General features: G+C 45.4%; 1 pseudogene; it reads right to left on the reverse strand.

Moving 5' to 3' along the window:
* Nucleotides 1-205: 205 nt before the first annotated feature.
* LOC134387309 (leucine-rich repeat-containing protein 37A3-like) lies at nt 206-14560 on the reverse strand (annotated as a pseudogene).
* Nucleotides 14561-17016: the final 2456 nt, after the last annotated feature.

Raw genomic sequence — 17016 nt, forward strand, 5'->3', positions numbered from 1 at the left:
TGGGAGTGGGGTTCCTTTAAAAATCCCTGGAATATACTTTGCAATAAAGGAACAAAGCACACCTCAGTCTCAGTGACTGAAGAGGAATGTCAAACAGTAGTAGGTGGGAAAGTGGCTTTGATTTCCACTTTATGGGTTCAGATTCTATTATAAAGACAGACGTATTCTAGGACTTGAATTCATTTTTTGTTCTTACCTCAATGAGACAGAAAATTATAATCAAAATCATCACGTCACAGATATTGCCAAAATGAGTTTGTTGTTATAGCCATATCCTGGAACTTCTTTAGTGAGCTTAAAAAAAAAAAAAAGAAAGAAAGAACAATTGTTTTTATAAAACAAAGAGGATGAAAGCTGGGATGGCTGGGTAGCTCACTTGGGAGTGCATGGTGCTTACAACACCATGGACAAGGGTTCAGATCCCTGTACTGGCCACCCACCAAAAGAAAGAAGGGATGAAAGCTAACTATTTAAAACCCCATTCTTGGGCTGGCTGGTTAGCTCAGTTGGTTAGAGCATGGTGTTGTTAACATCAAGATCAAGGGTTCGGACCCCAGTAGGAACCAGCTGCCAAAAACAAACAAACAAACAAAAAGCCCCCATAAAATCCCACTCTTCCAGATGAGTAGATTACAGGTTCTTGAAGAACATACGAAATCTAATGTGTTACATAATCTTATTATTAATCATTTTCTTCTACAATTTATCTTGTGTGTTAGGTCTGCTTTATTCTCTAAATGAGCAAAGAGGGAGATCACTGTCTTGACCAAAGTTACATGAAAAAGACAAGATATGGACTAGGAGCCTCTGGTCTTCCTGCTTGGGCATTTTAATGGCAGATCCTAAATGATTGACAGTTCTGGGTCTCATGTTTCAGTAGTTGCCGTCACCTCATGTAACTCCTGGTCTTTTTGTTCACCTAGGGCTTCTGTGCTCTCATTGGTATAGTTCTCAGTTTTCCATTGGTCTGTATCCCATTCTGCCTTGGATGCCTTTACTTCCTGCTGCTCACTGAGAAGCTTCTTCAGGAGGCCTGTTCTGGAGATGAGCTTGGAACAAGCTTTTCATTTGTACATGGGGCTCACAGCAGTTCATTTTCAAAGTCCAGATAACATGAGAAACGAACCTTCTCATGTTGTTGCAGAGATGAGGGATCCTAGCTGCTGGTTTAGCTGAAGTTCAAATTGATCACCTGGGGATGAAAACAAGGGGCAAGTGAAACCTTTGGGCTTGGGGGGTAAGTCAGTGCCCAGGCTGTGGTATTCCCATTGTGTTCCATTGGATTGTTTAGCAGTTGCATTAACTTTAATGTAGTCACAGCAGAATTCCTGTGGGTTGTGTTTTCAGGGATAGTTTCTACTGGTACAGTAGTATTTTCTGCAAAAACATTTTAATCAGAAGTATTTCATGCAGTAGTTTTCTTCAGTAGTGTTTTTTTCTATAGCAGTCTCTGAAAGAGCAAATAATTCTGGGAAAGGATTTTCCTGAGAACTCAGGTCTCCTGAAGACAAAAAAAAGCCCCTCATGAAGGGGAATTAATAAGGCTCCTCACTGCAGAGAATGGAGGCCTCTTTGCAAACATCAGCCTCTTGAGTGAACATTTCTTTCTGAGCTTTTGACTCAGTTTGGCCTTGCATGTTCTGTGGACCACATAAGAGTGAGTTTTATGAAAATGGTGGTTTTTTATGGAATGTAAGATCAGCTTAGCAGCCTTCATATTTTTAACGCTAGCATTGTATCTTCTAAAGCAAAAATGGTGTAGATTGAGTCTTTTGATCTGTTTCTAATCTTAGGTAGGGATTTTGCAGTGGTGGAAGCGGAGAACCTGCCCATTGAGAACTGTTTCAGGAAAGAAGAGACTGCGGCCTTACGTTCCTCTGTGAATGAAGGCTCTGTATGGAAGGGGCTTCCCACTAACTTCCTGGGCCTCTGCACCACGTGAAGTTGTTCCAGCTCTCTTGGGTCTGGTCTCCTAAGCCTTCTTTCTTTAGCAACGTTCTCCACAAATGGCGAGCCACTCTGTTTCCTCTTGATGCTCTGATCCCTCACTTCTTTGAACTGCCTTTTCTTTATGCCCCTCGGCCCCGTGAGGACTCTCTACACTCTCTGCAGCCTTTTCCCTACACTGGTTGGCTGGTTAGCTCAGTTGGTTAGAGCATAGCCTTATAAAACCAAGGTTACGGGTTCAGATCCCCACACTGGCAAGCTGCCAAAAAAAAAAAAAAAAAAAGATAAGACAAGACATAGAATTTTAAATAACTCAGAATACCACCGTCTTGCTTCCTGTTCACTCTTTAAACTTATTCATTGCTTGGCCACACACCCTCTCCCAAGTCCCACAGGAACTCAGCTTGCTCCAGTTATCTCTGTACCCTGTTGTGACACTTTTGAGGACCAATAGCTAAGAAAGCAGTTTGCGGAAGCACTTCCCAAGCACAGGAAGTTGTCATGACAATTTCCTGTGATCCCTCCACCAAGCCAGGCATCCTTGTTTGGCAGATCCAGGAGCTGTGCAGGGGCTGGAAATGGTCTTCTCTAAGACCCCACTGCATAGATGGGCATGTGGGCAGAGGAGGAGCAGATGAGTACAGGGACACAAAAAGGGGGAGCAGTGGGGTAGGCACTGCCCAGGATGAGCTGTGGGTGGCAGAGACGTTTAGACAAGGAGGAGGAATCATCACTTCTCTGGTCTCAGCACCCAGTAATTCCACCCACAGCACATTTCCTTCGTGCATCCCTCCAAGTGGTGAAGCAGGATTCCCTTGGAGGAAGCCATCTGGAAAGTGCAGAGAGAAGGAGCCATGGGGATTATCGAAGATGACAATGGGCTCCCATCTTTTGGTGTATTCATTTGCTAGGGCTGCCATAACAAAGTGACTTACACAACAGACATGTTTTGTCTCACAGTTCTGAAGGCAATAAGTCCCAGACCAAGGTGTCAGAAGAGTTGGTTCCTTCTGGAGACTGTGAGGGAGAATCTGTCCCAGGCCTCCCTCCTAGCTTCTGGGGCTTTGCTGGCAATCTCTGCCCTTCCTTGGCTTGTAAAAGCATCACCTCCATCTCTGCCTTCTTCTTAACCTCGTGTTCTCCCTGTGTGTGTCTCTGTGTCCAAATTTCCCTTTTTTTATAACACCAATCATATTAGATTAGGGGTCCATCTTATTCCAATATGACATCATCTTAGCTAATTATATCTACAATGGCCCTATTTCCAAATAAGTTGCATTCTGAGGTCCTGGGGGTTAGGACTTTAAGATACAAATTTGGGGGGTGGGGGTGGGGAACAATTCAATCTATAACAGTTGGGTACCTACTATGTACCAGGCACTGTGTGCATACTTTTAGGTATTACTTCTAACCCTTTAGCAGTCCTGCAAGGTGGGTGCTATCATACCCATGTTACAGAGGATAAAAGCAGGACTCAGAAAAGTCAAGGGTCTTGCCTGAAGTTAGACAATGGTAAGGCCATCTGAATGCATCACCCAACCCTTGCTGAGGACCGGGGAGCTGGCCACGGCAGCGCTTCTCTCCTACGACCCCAGACAGGAAACTGTCTGTCAACTTTCTCCATATGTGCCACCCTGTTTACAGTAGTAGACTGGCCAAAGATCACTTGGTTCTATCAGATTTCAACATGAATCACTCATGAGCTATGCTTCTCCCAAGTGAATGTGGCAGGTGGTCTGTGGGTGTGGAGCCTTGGCAAGAATGGCCCATAGTCTAGCACATAATGTAAGAGTTTAAATGAATGGAGTAACCATGCTAAGTACTAGGAAGGAAAAAAATCTAAGACATATCATGAAGTGAAAGAGTCAAGTTGTAGGATGTTAACATTTATGTAAAGAAATAAATAAAACCTCATAACAAACCTACTTTGCTATGTGTACATATATGTAGGCAAATGCATGGGGAAAGGTCTGGAAGGATATATACCAAACTCAGAGTAGTGCTTACCTAAGGGGTGAGGGATTAGGGCACAAAGAGGGTTTCTACTATACCTGTTGTTTTATTTTTATACATTAAGAATATAGTCTGTATTATTTGTATAACAGAAAATAAATTACCCCTTACTTATTTTAAAGAGAGCCCACCAAATTTAATTTTTAAATAACCATAGGATTGCAATCAATAGAGGCTGTTTGGGGATATGGAAGGGGAAATACCTTTTCTCAGAGGTATCTGCCTCAAAGTTCTGGACCAAGAAGGGTCTTACAATGCATTTAGTATTTTGTGTTCATATCTGGAGAGAATATAGTCACGGTTTCTCAATCCAATGGTACGCTTCCATGTAGTTTCATCAATGTAAGAAATAGAGTTTCCTTGGGAATTTCTGTAAAGAAACAGTTCATATCCTTGAACAGGTAGGAAAAGAATGAACAGAATAAGTAAAAGAATCATGACAACCTCGAGGGGGATATTCAAATATAAAGAATACTAGCTTTCTAATTTCCAGAACTATCAGTTTGTACAATTAATAAAGAAAGAATGTGGGGCCACAGGTACAAACCATGAGGCATCGCCTCAGAATCTTAACTTCCTATCTGTCCAATCTTTGGACAGTTAGTTACTTTGCCTTTTTTTTTCTTTTTGCCAGTTAATTACTTTTGAATGTAAGTATTTTTTCCAAAAATCACTGTGTCTAAATTGACTCCTTCTACAAATCAAAGAAAAGGGCAAGTAATTCAACAGAAAAATGGGCAAAAAGGTATCATTATCAGCAAAGAAGAATAAGGAATTCCCATGCCAAGTAACACCAAAGCTTTGGCCAAGTGCCCTCTGCTGAAACCTCTCCAGGTATTGGAAGGGTAAGGGAAATTAGAAATTAAAGGGTAAAATGTGCTAATGTGGAAAGAACTCTTAGATGTACTGTACAGGGAAAAAGCACAAATCACTGAGCAAGAAATAAAGCATTACCTCATTAGGAAAAAAAAATGCAAAGGAAGGAGATTGGAAGGAATGACGTACACAAAAAATGGTTAACGAGTTATCATATGGGTGGTAGTGATGTCAGAGGTAGGGTCTGGGGGCCCAATAGTCAGCCTCGACCCACCCAGTCCCACCAGGTTCTTGACTTTGCCACAGGAAAGAATTCAAGGGCAGAGTCACAGTAGACAGTGACAACAAGATAGTAACATAGATAAAACATGCAGGTTCCATGGAGAGAGTGCGGCCGCTCCAGAGACTGAGCAGGGTCCACACCAAGTTTAACACAAAAGTAAGTTCAGTACAGACATCAGGTATAACACAAAAGCTAAAAGTTCAGTACAAAGCGCAGTCTGGCTCAAGAGAATGAATAGCTGCTTGCTGAAAGTAAGTTAGATGCAAAGTCTACACACCTCAGCCAGGAAGTGCAGGTCGCCTACAGGAAAGTGACTAACAACAACCCTGCCTTCAGCTGGGATTCCCCTTTTATAGTTTTTCTATCTAATGAACGTTCAGTTAAGGGGGTGGTTCCAGGTTATATGTACCAGAATGTTCTGTGCTCTCAATTGAGCATGCCCAACCACTGGATTGCATAAGTGCTAAAAGTAGGTCTAACTGGCAACAGTAACTTTCCTCCAGGGGAGAGCTCAGAGGAGGGGGCCTGAGACCTCAGGAAGTGGCTGCAAACCCAGAGGCATGTCCTGAAGCCTGAGCCCAGGGAAACTGAGCACCTCCTGTATCAGGAGGGTGCGGGGCGGACGTGGGGGTGGTGGTGGTGAAAAAGGGGGCGGTGATAAAGGGGTATGGGGGGAACAGATTTTCACATGTTATCCAATATACTTTTGTGACTTTTTTTTTTTAAAGTGGGAATGTCTCCATTAATGACACATGTTTAGAGGAACCTGTTAAATTCCTTATATTCAGTTTCAACTCTGTGGATGACTGAATCCTTACCTTTCACTCTGTCCCTGTTCCTCAGCAACAATTACTTAGTTTATATACACAGTTTCCCCTGGAGAGGGGCAGAAGCAAGTCAAAAGAAACACCCGTCTGCTCATCTGCCTGGTGGGCACTTGCACTCAGCCAGAAGCCTTCTGGTTGCTTTGTGCTCACCACTGAAGGGAGTCTAAAGCTGAGCTCATCTCCCTCGGACTCTCTCCTTCCCAGCTGTTGCATCTCCACCTGTCATACCACCATCGCTCCCCTCCTTATCCAGGACAGAAACTCTGAAGTTATATTTGATTTTTTTTTTTCCCTACTCCCCATCCCCCAACTCTTCAGTCGGTTATAAATCCTGTCTGTCCTTTCTTTGAAGTGCTCCCAGGATTGTCTTTCCTCTCCTTTCACAACCACTCTGGTTCAGACCTTTCTCACACCACTCCTAGATTTTGCTAGGCCTTTCTATTTGGTCTCCCTCTATTAAGCTTCCCCCTCTAGATGACTCTAAATTTGTATTCTAAAACAACTCTCCTGTTTTAATCATTTATCTGTTTTGTTTGAGAATTTCAATGGATCTCCATATCTCTTTGCATAATGTTCAAACCTCTATAGCTGAGATTTAAGCTTTTTCATAATCATTGCTCCCTCATCCAATTCTTTGCAGCCAAACTGGTCTACAAAATTTTGATCATTCTTGCAGCCATGGCTTTGCCTAGTCTGTACTCTGTAATTTTCTCTTTTTAACAAGTTATAGCCACTCATTACGCCCCAGGTAAAATTGTAGCTTACACATGCAGCTTTCCCTGATCCCTACACCTCAGCGTTTACAAATTCTGGTGAATTACAGCACCTATTGTCTGCACCTAATTTAGTTCTTAATTATATATCATCTCCCTTTTTATGCCTAGTCCCTTTCTTCCCACCTATCATGTTCACGTTCTGGAGACAATGTCATACTTCTGTGGCTCCCACAGTACTTAGCCTTGGATTGGGTACAAAATGGCTATTATATATAGAAAGCCAGGGACAAAAATGTGTTCTCAACATACCTGAGGGACTGAATAATTAATAATAATAATGGCTGCCATTCATGTATATGCTAGACACTGATATAGGTGTTACATATTCACTCATCTAAATCTCACGACAATTCTATGAAATGGCAACTATCATAATCTCCATTTTATAGATGAGGAAATTGAGTCACAGAACTAAATAACTCAACCAAGGTCACAAAGCTAATTAATGACAGACCTTGGTTTAAAGCCAGTTGTGGTGCTAAGCTAATGTTGGAATCCTGCCAACATTGCCAATTGTCAAGCTCTTTTAATGTCGGAATCCTGCTCACAGTGCCAATTGTAGAGCTCTTTTAATCCTGTTTGTGACACCAATTGTGGAGCTCTTTTACCTGCCCATAATCCTGCACCAACTGGGCCAATTGTCAAGCTAGGGCTGGGTCTGGAGCTCACAGACCCCTCAAGCCCGTTCACAGACTAGGTCACAAACCCTTCACATGCCAGGCTGGGTCCCCAGACCCCTTACACGCCAGCTGGGTCACCAGACCCCTTACACACAGGTCTATGAGCTAGGTAACTGGCAAACAGGTCCTTGGAAGCTGTAGGTTGGAAAGGCATGTCCACTTGCATGGCAGCTGCCCGAGGCACTAGTCAGCCAACCTGCTTCACAAACTCTGAAGAACACAAGAATAGCAACAAAACTAAAAAGATACATTGGCGCTAACTCCACACACACACACACACGCACGCACGCACGCACGCACGCACGCATGCATGCACACACAATTTGCTTACAAAGGATGTGCTGAACCACACCCAACTGGACCCAAGGTGAGGGTCCTGACCAAACCATTCTATTTTCCCAACACCAGTCAATCTGGCTTAAAAATCTACTCTTAACCACTTTGTTGTCTCATCACCAATGAGATGGGGAGAGGAAGCCTGCTGTAAAGAGGGTGGCTCAAAAATGGGAGGGGAGCAGAGGTTAAGAAATAATATTATGGGGCTAAATACAAATGGATTTATAAAAAGAGTCAGGGCAATCACAAGTGAAATCCTGGAAAAGGGGCACAATAGTAAGGAGAATGAGAATAAGGAAAAGCTGATAAGCAAAAGGTAAAATCAGAAAGTCAGTCAAAGCGGATTGGGAAGATGGAAAAGAGCTAGGAAGACCTCAAGGAAAAGGCTTCCGAGCCAAGCAAGGGGCAGGAAACAAATGAGGAAAGGAGATTCTTACAAGATGGTGAAGGTGCCATTGTAGGTCTTGGGCTCTGGCACAGGGACTCGGCCGAGCCTCTGCTCTGGGCTGAGACCAGTACAGGACAGTGTCTCATCTCTGCAGATACAGAGCTCACATAGGTTGATCCTCCCAGTGGCATTCTTTTCTGGGGTGTAATTTTCAGAAGATACCAATGGATACTTAGTTATAGTAAGTTCCAGATCAAAAGGGTGAACTGTGATTTCAGTCAGGTTTGGATGCTAAGTCTGAACCTGGTCTGGATGTGGAGCTGTAGTCTTCTTCAGGGCTGTGGAATGCTCAGCAGCCTCTGTTGTAGATGCTGAAGTTATGGTAAGCTCCAGGTCTAAAGGCCAAACAGTGACAATGGGTGACGTCAGTTGCTGAGCTTGATCCTGACCTGGTTTTGAAACTGTCACCTCTTGATACACTTGAGGTGAAGCTACCACCTCCTTAGGTGGCTCTGGAGGCTGAGTCGGGGTCTCTTGCATGGTGGGTGAGGGTTTCAGCTCTGTAGTGGGTTCTGTAGTTATGGTAAGTTCCAGGCCCAAAGGTTTAACTGTGACTTGAGTCAAACTTGGGTGCTGAGTCTGGACCTGGTCTGGATGTGGGGCTGTAGTCTTCTTGAGGGGTGTAGAATGTTCAACCTCCATAGTGGGTACTGAAGTTACGGTAAACCCCAACTGCAAAGGTTGAACATTACAATGTCGGGCAATGTTGGATGCTGAGCTTCACCCTGACCTGCTGTTGAAATTGTCACCTCTTGATACACTGGACGTTGAGCTACAGCCTGTGTAGGTGGCTCTGGAAGCTGAGTTGAGGACTCCTGTATTGTTGGAGAGTGTTCAACCTCCATAGTGGGTACTGAAGTTACGGTAAACCCCAACTGCAAAGGTTGAACATTACAATGTCGGGCAATGTTGGATGCTGAGCTTCACCCTAACCTGCTGTTGAAATTGTCACCTCTTGATACACTGGAGGTTGAGCTACAGCCTGTGTAGGTGGCTCTGGAAGCTGAGTTGAGGACTCCTGTATTGTTGGAGAGTGTTCAACCTCCATAGTAGGTTCTGGAGTTATGGTAAGTGCCAGATTGAAAGGTTGAGCTGTGACTTGAGTCAGGTTCGGATGCTGAGCCTGAGCCTGGTCTGCATGTGGATATGTTACCTCGGGGAGCTTTGGAGAAGGAGCTGTAGTGTTCTTTAGGGCCGTAGAATGTTCCACCTCCACAGTGGGTTCTGGAGTTACGGTAATCTCTCCACATCCAAAGGTTGAAATGTGAAACTGGACAATGTTGGATTCTGAGATTGATCCTCACTTGGTATTAGAACTGTCATCTCATAATGCATTGGAGGTTGAGCGACAACTTCCTTAGGTGGCTCTGGAGGCTGAGCTGGGGCCACCTGCTGGGTTGGGGAGGATTCCACCATCACAGAGGTTTCTGCAGGCTGAGCTGGGACCTCCTGCAGGACTGGAGAAGGTCCTGCCTCCTTTGGGAGACCTGGAGGCTGAGGAAGGGCCTCGTGATGGACCAGAGATGGTTCTACCTTCTCAGGGAGTTCTGCAGGTTGAGATGGGGTCACCTGCTGAGCTGGAGAAGGTTCCACCTTAGGTGGCTCTGAAGGTGGAGCTGAAGCCTCCTCGGGGACTGGAGAAGGTTTGGCCTCTTTAGGGGGTTCTAGTGGCAGACCTGGAGTCTCCTGCTGCGTTGGAGAGAGTTCTACATCCTCAGGAGACTGTGAACGCTGAGCTGGGCCTTCTAGCTGTGGTAGAGAGGATTGGATCTCTTCAGGGGTCTCTAGGTTTTGAGATAGGGCCTCTTGCTGTAACTAATTAGTTTTAACTAGCTCAGGGGACTCTAGATGCTCATCTGGGTCCTTCTGATATTCTAGAGGAAATTCAGGATAAACTATATCCATGCTCAAAATCCGTTAATATCCTGCAAGATTTGTTTTTGATGCTTAGAGGGTTTTGTTGTTGTTTTTTAAAAAGATGACCGGTAAGGGGATCTTAACCCTTGACTTGGTGTTGTCAGCACCACTCTCTCCCAAGTGAGCTAACCGGCCATCCCTATATAGGGATCCGAACCTGTTGCCTTGATGTTATCAGCACCGCACTCTCCCAAGTGAGCCAGGGGCCAGCTCTTGATGCTTAGGGTTTGATGCAAATCTTTGAATCTTCCTTTTGAGCCAAGGAGGCGGAGTCAGGTCCTGATTTTGATCCCAGTCTTGCACTGGAGCCACCTCTGGGAGCCTTTGTTGCTGACCCAGCTTGTCAGCAGATCCTGATGCAGAACAGCAAACTGATCTGGCTCTGGGGGCAGCTCTCGAGGTGAATGAGGCCCAGGAATGGAGCCAAATTCTCAGCCAATTCCTGAACAGGACCAACATCTGCGAGGCAGCAGAGGATCCCAGGTAATCAAAGCCCCCTGTGTCTGCTGGGGGTGTAAGCACATGGGATGATCCAGGTGGGAGATCAGAGGAGTGCAACCAGGACTCAGTCAGCCCTGGGGGGTCGGAGATCAGCTGGACAGCGGAGCTGGGACAGGAGCCACCTGGAAGAGGAGCCACAATGGTTGCCATGTGATGAGAAGCTGGAGGCCCAGAGATGCAGCCAGGTCGTGATAGGCAGAGGCTCTGGGGTGCAGCGACCCAGGCCAACAGGGCACTGGTGCTGCATGCTAAGCGGGAACCCAACCATTATGGCAGCCCTGAGACTCCCGCCCTGAGCAACCGTGGCCCCGCCCCACCCCGCCCTTTATTTATGACATCTTCAGTTACCCAGGCAACCTTTACTAGACTCAGGCCCACATGCGCGCCACAAGGGTGAGCCTTGTCCCACAATCAGAGGGCTCAAGCCTCCCTGCTCCCTGCAGAGGTGACAATCACTTCCCGCTGGAACAGGCCCTCACTTCCTTAAGGAGGCAGGATTTGGGTCACAGACCCGGGTGGCCCTGGGCCTCTAGCAACCCGTTGGGGTTGGGGGGGCTGCAGGGCATCTCAAGGAAGTCACAGGGCCTCTCCTCTCTGGATATTCAGAAGAGCTACTGTGCTTCTGACAGCCTGAACTCTTCCTCTTCCAAGCTGAAATCTGCGAGATCTTCTTCCCCTTGGCGGTACTGCTTCCGAGAAAAGCAACTGCCCTGCAAAATGAGCGCCAGTTAGGGCTGCAGGCAGGAGAGCAAACATTATGGTTATTTATTCCAAAATATTGCCGTTTCCTGTAAACTCTCTGTGTCCTTTGTTCCATGTTTGATAATTAGTTCACCACTCTACTAGGTAGTGGCTGCCACACAACCAGTGATGACTCCAAAATTTCTGTAGGAGGGGTTTTGGGGGATGGGCAATTCAGTCTGGGCAAGAGAGTTTGAATCAGAGTGAATAGCCTTTTACATCGGCATGGGAAAACTTCCCCCAGACACATAAGCAGTTAAAAAGTAATTTCAGAGGCCCGGGTGGGGTGAGAACTGGAAGGATAGATAAGGTGGGAGGTAAACTTTTTGTTAAATACCTGTTTATGCTTTTTAAAAATTTTTTGGAACACATGACTCTATTATCTTTTCAAAAATAAAAAAATTAAATAATTTTTTAAAAAATAGAGCACAGTTTCTTGAGTGCCAGTAACTGGGTTTGAATCTCCTTTCTACCATGGCTGTGTGACCCATGGCAAGGTGATTAACTTGCTCGAGCCTCTGTTTTCTCATCTGTAAAGTGGGGATGCTAATAGTTGCAAGACAGCTGAGAGATTAAATAAGCAAACACATGAAAAGAGTTCCGCACTTGGCAAACACACACCCAGGTACACACAGTCACTATGGTTATCACTGTCATCTTGTCATCTCTGTGGAAGTAGCCTTCCACTGTCCCAGTGTGCATCTCATATTCATACCTACAGAGAAGGTCTGTTTGGGTAACATTGCCCCCATCCAACATGAGGCTCACAGACTCACATCATGTGTGGTTGGTCCTTGGTCATACTTATGTCCGGCCTATCCACAGCCACTTTGGGCTTGGGCCCCAATCCCAGGACCAATCCTTTGCATCAGAATAGGCTAGTCATGTGACACAAGGTGAAGCAAGACATCCGCCCCCCAAAGTAAGCACTTTCCTCAGAGGAGGACTCTGGGTGTAGCAGGCACTCACAACTGGCTCGTGCAGTACAGTTGGTGAGGAAAGAAAAAGAATCCAGAAAGAGCCTGGAGAAAATGAGGGAAAAGGGATAACAAATCTATTATTATCGTTTTAGGGTTGTTGTGAGAATCATTTGAGTCACTCCACACACAGTCCTCAGCAAAGTGCTGGGCACATTGTAAGCACTCAGTATATGACAGCATTGAGATGACAATGACGATGAAGATGAAGACAGCTGTTAGACTGGAGTCTATCTGAGGCTGCAGAACAGGTAGAATGATGGGGATAGGAAGGTAAGAGGACAGGAACTGTGTTCAGGGGTGCGGGTGGGGATTGGGATTTAAGGTTTCAAAGCAGGAGCAGTTCCTGGGGATGTAATGGCCCAGGCTGAGGTCCTGGGGGTGGAATGTGACCGGGACACACCTGGAAGCTTCTTCCATGAGCCTGCAGACAGGTTCAGAGTATCCAAGCTTTGTGTTTCCTGGGGTATCACCCAGCACCCACTCTTCCTGCCTCAGTTCCATGGGGAGCCCTTTCCAGGACTCCAGGTACAGGCCAGTGTTTGAGGCCCTCCTGCCACAGAGGATGAGCGCTCCTGCAGAGCAGCCAGGTGGCACTCACAGGCCACTGGTATGAGCTTGGGTTGTGGAGGAGGTTCCAGAACAGGAAGCCATTTTTAGCCTGGCACAGATGCCCAATTCCCAGCTAAAGAAAGGGCTGAGGTAGGTGGGAAGTAATCTTGCTTTCATTGTTTATTATCTTATTAACCACTTAGGATGCCAAATGCAGTGGGCATCACCTGGTTTCATTGCCAGCTTTCCTTTTCACATTCTTTCCTGCTTGTTACTTTGGAAACAACATTCTCCCCCAGGGGCCAAAGAGGAGTCAGGGAGAAAATGAAATTGACCAAGTGACAATGAATGAGGGCAAGCAAGGGATGAATATTCCATCCAGCTCCATCGGTAGCGGGAGTGGGTCCAAAAAACCACTTAGCCTCATAAATTGCTCACTTATCCTCCCTGTAGTGAGTTTGCTCCAAATGGCTTGAAAAACTATTGCTGCTAATCAAAGGCAGCAGGCCCATGGCTGGAAGGGGGCCAGGCTGAGCCCAGCAGGAGTCTGAATTGCACATGGATTCATTATCTTTATCTAGTCCAACATTTTAGTGGTAGCTTTTTGTTTGATTTCAAAGTGAGATGGTTAGGTCATTATTTGTTAAATTATAGCTTTTAATTAGCAGATCTATCGAAATGAAAAGGCTGAGAGAGGAACACATGCCTCTAAGTTTTTGTTTGGAATTTATAATTACCACTGTTTGGAAAAGATTAATTGGGTGTGCTAAAGTCTTCTTTTTAAGAAAATCCTCAAATTATATGCTGTTGGGGGAGAGGTAAAGGGATATGCCAGTATATAGATACTCATCTCATTAGTGATGCTAGCCGTATTATTACGCAAGCCCTGGGTCCGTGTATTTGCAGAAAATGAGGAGGAACAGATATTTTATAATAGTTCGTACACTTTTTCCTCGGGGTGGGCCCAATACAAGAATTGAGACACCAAAGGGGTAGTGACTTGCCCAGCGGCGTGGGTGGCCAAGACTCTGGCTGCAGATGGGAGTTTTGTTTACCCCCACCCATTCCTGATTCCTTCCTGATTCCCCTGGATCGTAGGGAAGATGGGGGGATGGGAGGAGAGGTGCCTGGATCAGCCTTGGTAGATTTTGCACCTTGGCGATTTGGTTTCTGCCTCTGGAAGGAACAGGGAAGGGCTGGGATTTGGGTCTGAGCCTCCTTCCGCCCACCTGCCCAACCTGGCCTTGCGGGTACGCGGCTGGGTGCAGAAGGGCCTTGGGTCCAGCAGGGGGCGCGCCACACCTCCTGATTTAGATGCTCTCGCCGCCCCCTCGGGTGGCTACACCCCCACCATCTGCGCGGCGGTGTGGTTTTCTCTCTGTCTGGTGGCTGGTTTTCCTTCTCTGGTAACAGTAAGGAAGCAGATGACAATCTCCTTGCACTGGGCCTTGGGCTGTTAGCGGCTGTCAAAGAGGACGCCCCCGTTTTCTTCATCTATTCACACCCAAAGACAGCATCGCCGCTTTCTGCACAGGAGGCCGAGGCAACTGCAGGCCCTGGCAACTTTAGGCCCCGAGAATCTAAGCCATTGCCCCCAAGGTGCCCAGCTCTGAATGCCCACCTTCCCTCTGCTCTGTGCTCTGCGGGCCCCACCGACAGCGTGGGAATCCTCTCCAGAGAGCAAGGTGAGCCCACACCCACCGTCCTGCCCCCGACCTCCCCTGGCACCTCCACCTCTTGTGCCATTGGACCAGTAACCCCGTTAGTGCAGGGACCAGGGTTGTCCTCGTCTCTCATCTGTCACCAGAACCCAGCACAGTGCCTGACGCAGACAATGAATGAACACATTCATGTAAACCTCTATTTCAGTTAGTTCATTCTTTCTTTCATGTACTGAGCATGTACTCAGTTCCAGGCACTGGGGAATCAGAGATAAAACGTATAACCCCTGTCCTCAAGGAGATTGTCTGGAGAAGGAGACGGGCATGAATCTGAGCAACTAGAATTTCTTCTTCCCCTAGTTAGTGGTAAACTAACCTCATTTAGCTAGCAAAATCACATACTCAAATAGTAAGGTTGCATACTGTCTGAACTGACACTATGTTTCTGAAATTCAATTACTTATCATGGCGGTGAACTTGACTCCCACCCTCTTTCCCAGGGTTGTGGGGCAGAGGGAAATTCCAATTCAGATGTCCTCAGTCTTCTATTACCTTGAAGCCCCAAATCACACTCTACATCCAGTACTTCCTGTGAAATCAGACCACCTGCAAAGGTCACTTTTGACCCAAGACCCTTTGGTTGTGCATCAGGGTCTCTCTGAGTGACTTTTCCCCCCCAAAGCAGAGATGAGAAAACAGCCCACCAATAAATAGCACTTTGATCTGAAGGAGTTTGGGGTTTTGTTTACTCTGATTTTGCAAAATCTGAGTGTAGATCTGATGCTCTGCCTCTCCATCGCGCTTTCATCTTTCTGCTTAATAATCACATTTACTCCACTTACAGGAGTCATCAAAGAGAGGAAACCCTCTCCCTGAGGGGAGAACATTACAGATAAGAAGCCCAGAAACAGGAATTGTTTTCTGATGAGCAAATGTCAGATTTTATAGATGAGCTTTGAGGATGAGCAGGAGAGTTATCAGAGCCTGAAGCAGATGGGAGCTCTGATGGGAGAATACATGTTTGGGAAGTAATTCAATGCACAGATTTTGATCTCTGAAAAAGGGTAGAGGATGAAATAATGAAAAGAAAAGACTTTAAAGATGCAACAACAAAAATCAAAAATTTAATCTTTATAATTTCACGGTATTGAAATTTTACCCAGTGTTTTCTTGTTGTTGTTTAACCACACAATTGCTCCAGCTACAGCTGTGTGCACTGGTGTGAATCAAATGCTGTCTGTCATTTAGATTACACTTCCCCTCTCCATAGCCCCCAGCAAGTGTTCCAATGAACACAATTAGAACCACTGCACTAGATGGTTTCACGTGGGAATTCTACCAAACCTTTGAAGAGAAGATAATATGATGCCTGTTTAAATTATTACAGACTATAGGAAAAGAAAAATTTCCAAAATCTTTTAAAAATATGAGCACAAATCCAGTGAAGACTTCACTAAAAATATAAACATAGATATATCTCACTAATTAATATGAATGCAAAGAGTACAAATGCAATATTAGTAAATGTAATATAGCACATTAAAATTAATATATCATGACCATGTGGTGTTTATTTTAGGAATTCAAGGATGGTTCATCATATGGAATTCTACTACCATAACCCAGATCTCCCTCTTCAGATAGTAGTGGACAAGGTAATTTAGAGCAATCTTTTCTATGAAGAAAAATTTTAAAGCTGAACAAAGTAGGGCCGACCCCGTGGCGCACTTGGGAGAGTGCGGCGCTGGGAGCGCAGCAGTGCTCCCACCGCAGGTTCGGATCCTATGTAAGGATGGCCGGTGTGCTCCCGGTGCGGCCGGTCACAAAAAAACAAAAAAACAAACAAACAAAAAAAGCTGAACAAAGTAAAACAAAAACATTTTTAAAGCATCAAAGAGTTAACAAGATAGGGATCGATTACTGGATGAGATCTGGGAGATGTTGGGACTGCTGATTGGTGACCAAAGCACCTGGGGGTCACTTTTTCCATAAATATTTAATGGGAGTGTATGTACTTTGGGCTGTCCCACAGGGATGGGGGACAGATTTAGAATCCAACAAGGATAGGGACTTTGATAAAACACTCCATTCCAAAGCTTTAGGATGGGACTCTGAGGGAATAAGAATATAGGTAACCCTGAAGTAAATTAGCCCTCTCTCTTACTGCGTCTGCCTTTCGGTCATATGGGTGGCCCAGAAGCATTGAACTTGGTTTTAGGAGGTCCAGGACACCTGAAAGACGCAAAAGAAAATCCACTCTGGAGAAAAATATCATCCTGGGCCTCAAATTAGTTCTACAGATAATTTTTTGAAAACAATATCTGGCATAAAATCAAAGCCAACCAGGCACAAGAGGAACAAGACAATATTAGTAACAATGAGCAGAAATGACGGTTACCTGAGACACAGGGATTCTAGTTAATGGGATGATTAACAATGACTCTAAAACAACTAGGCCCACTATGTTCAAGGCACCAGAAGACTTGAAAATATCACCAGTGAAAACAAAAACGAAGGAAAAAAGAAAAAGAAAATATCATT

This window comes from Cynocephalus volans, chromosome 10, assembly GCF_027409185.1.
Source record: "Cynocephalus volans isolate mCynVol1 chromosome 10, mCynVol1.pri, whole genome shotgun sequence".
In the NCBI taxonomy this organism is placed as follows: Eukaryota; Metazoa; Chordata; class Mammalia; order Dermoptera; family Cynocephalidae; genus Cynocephalus; species Cynocephalus volans.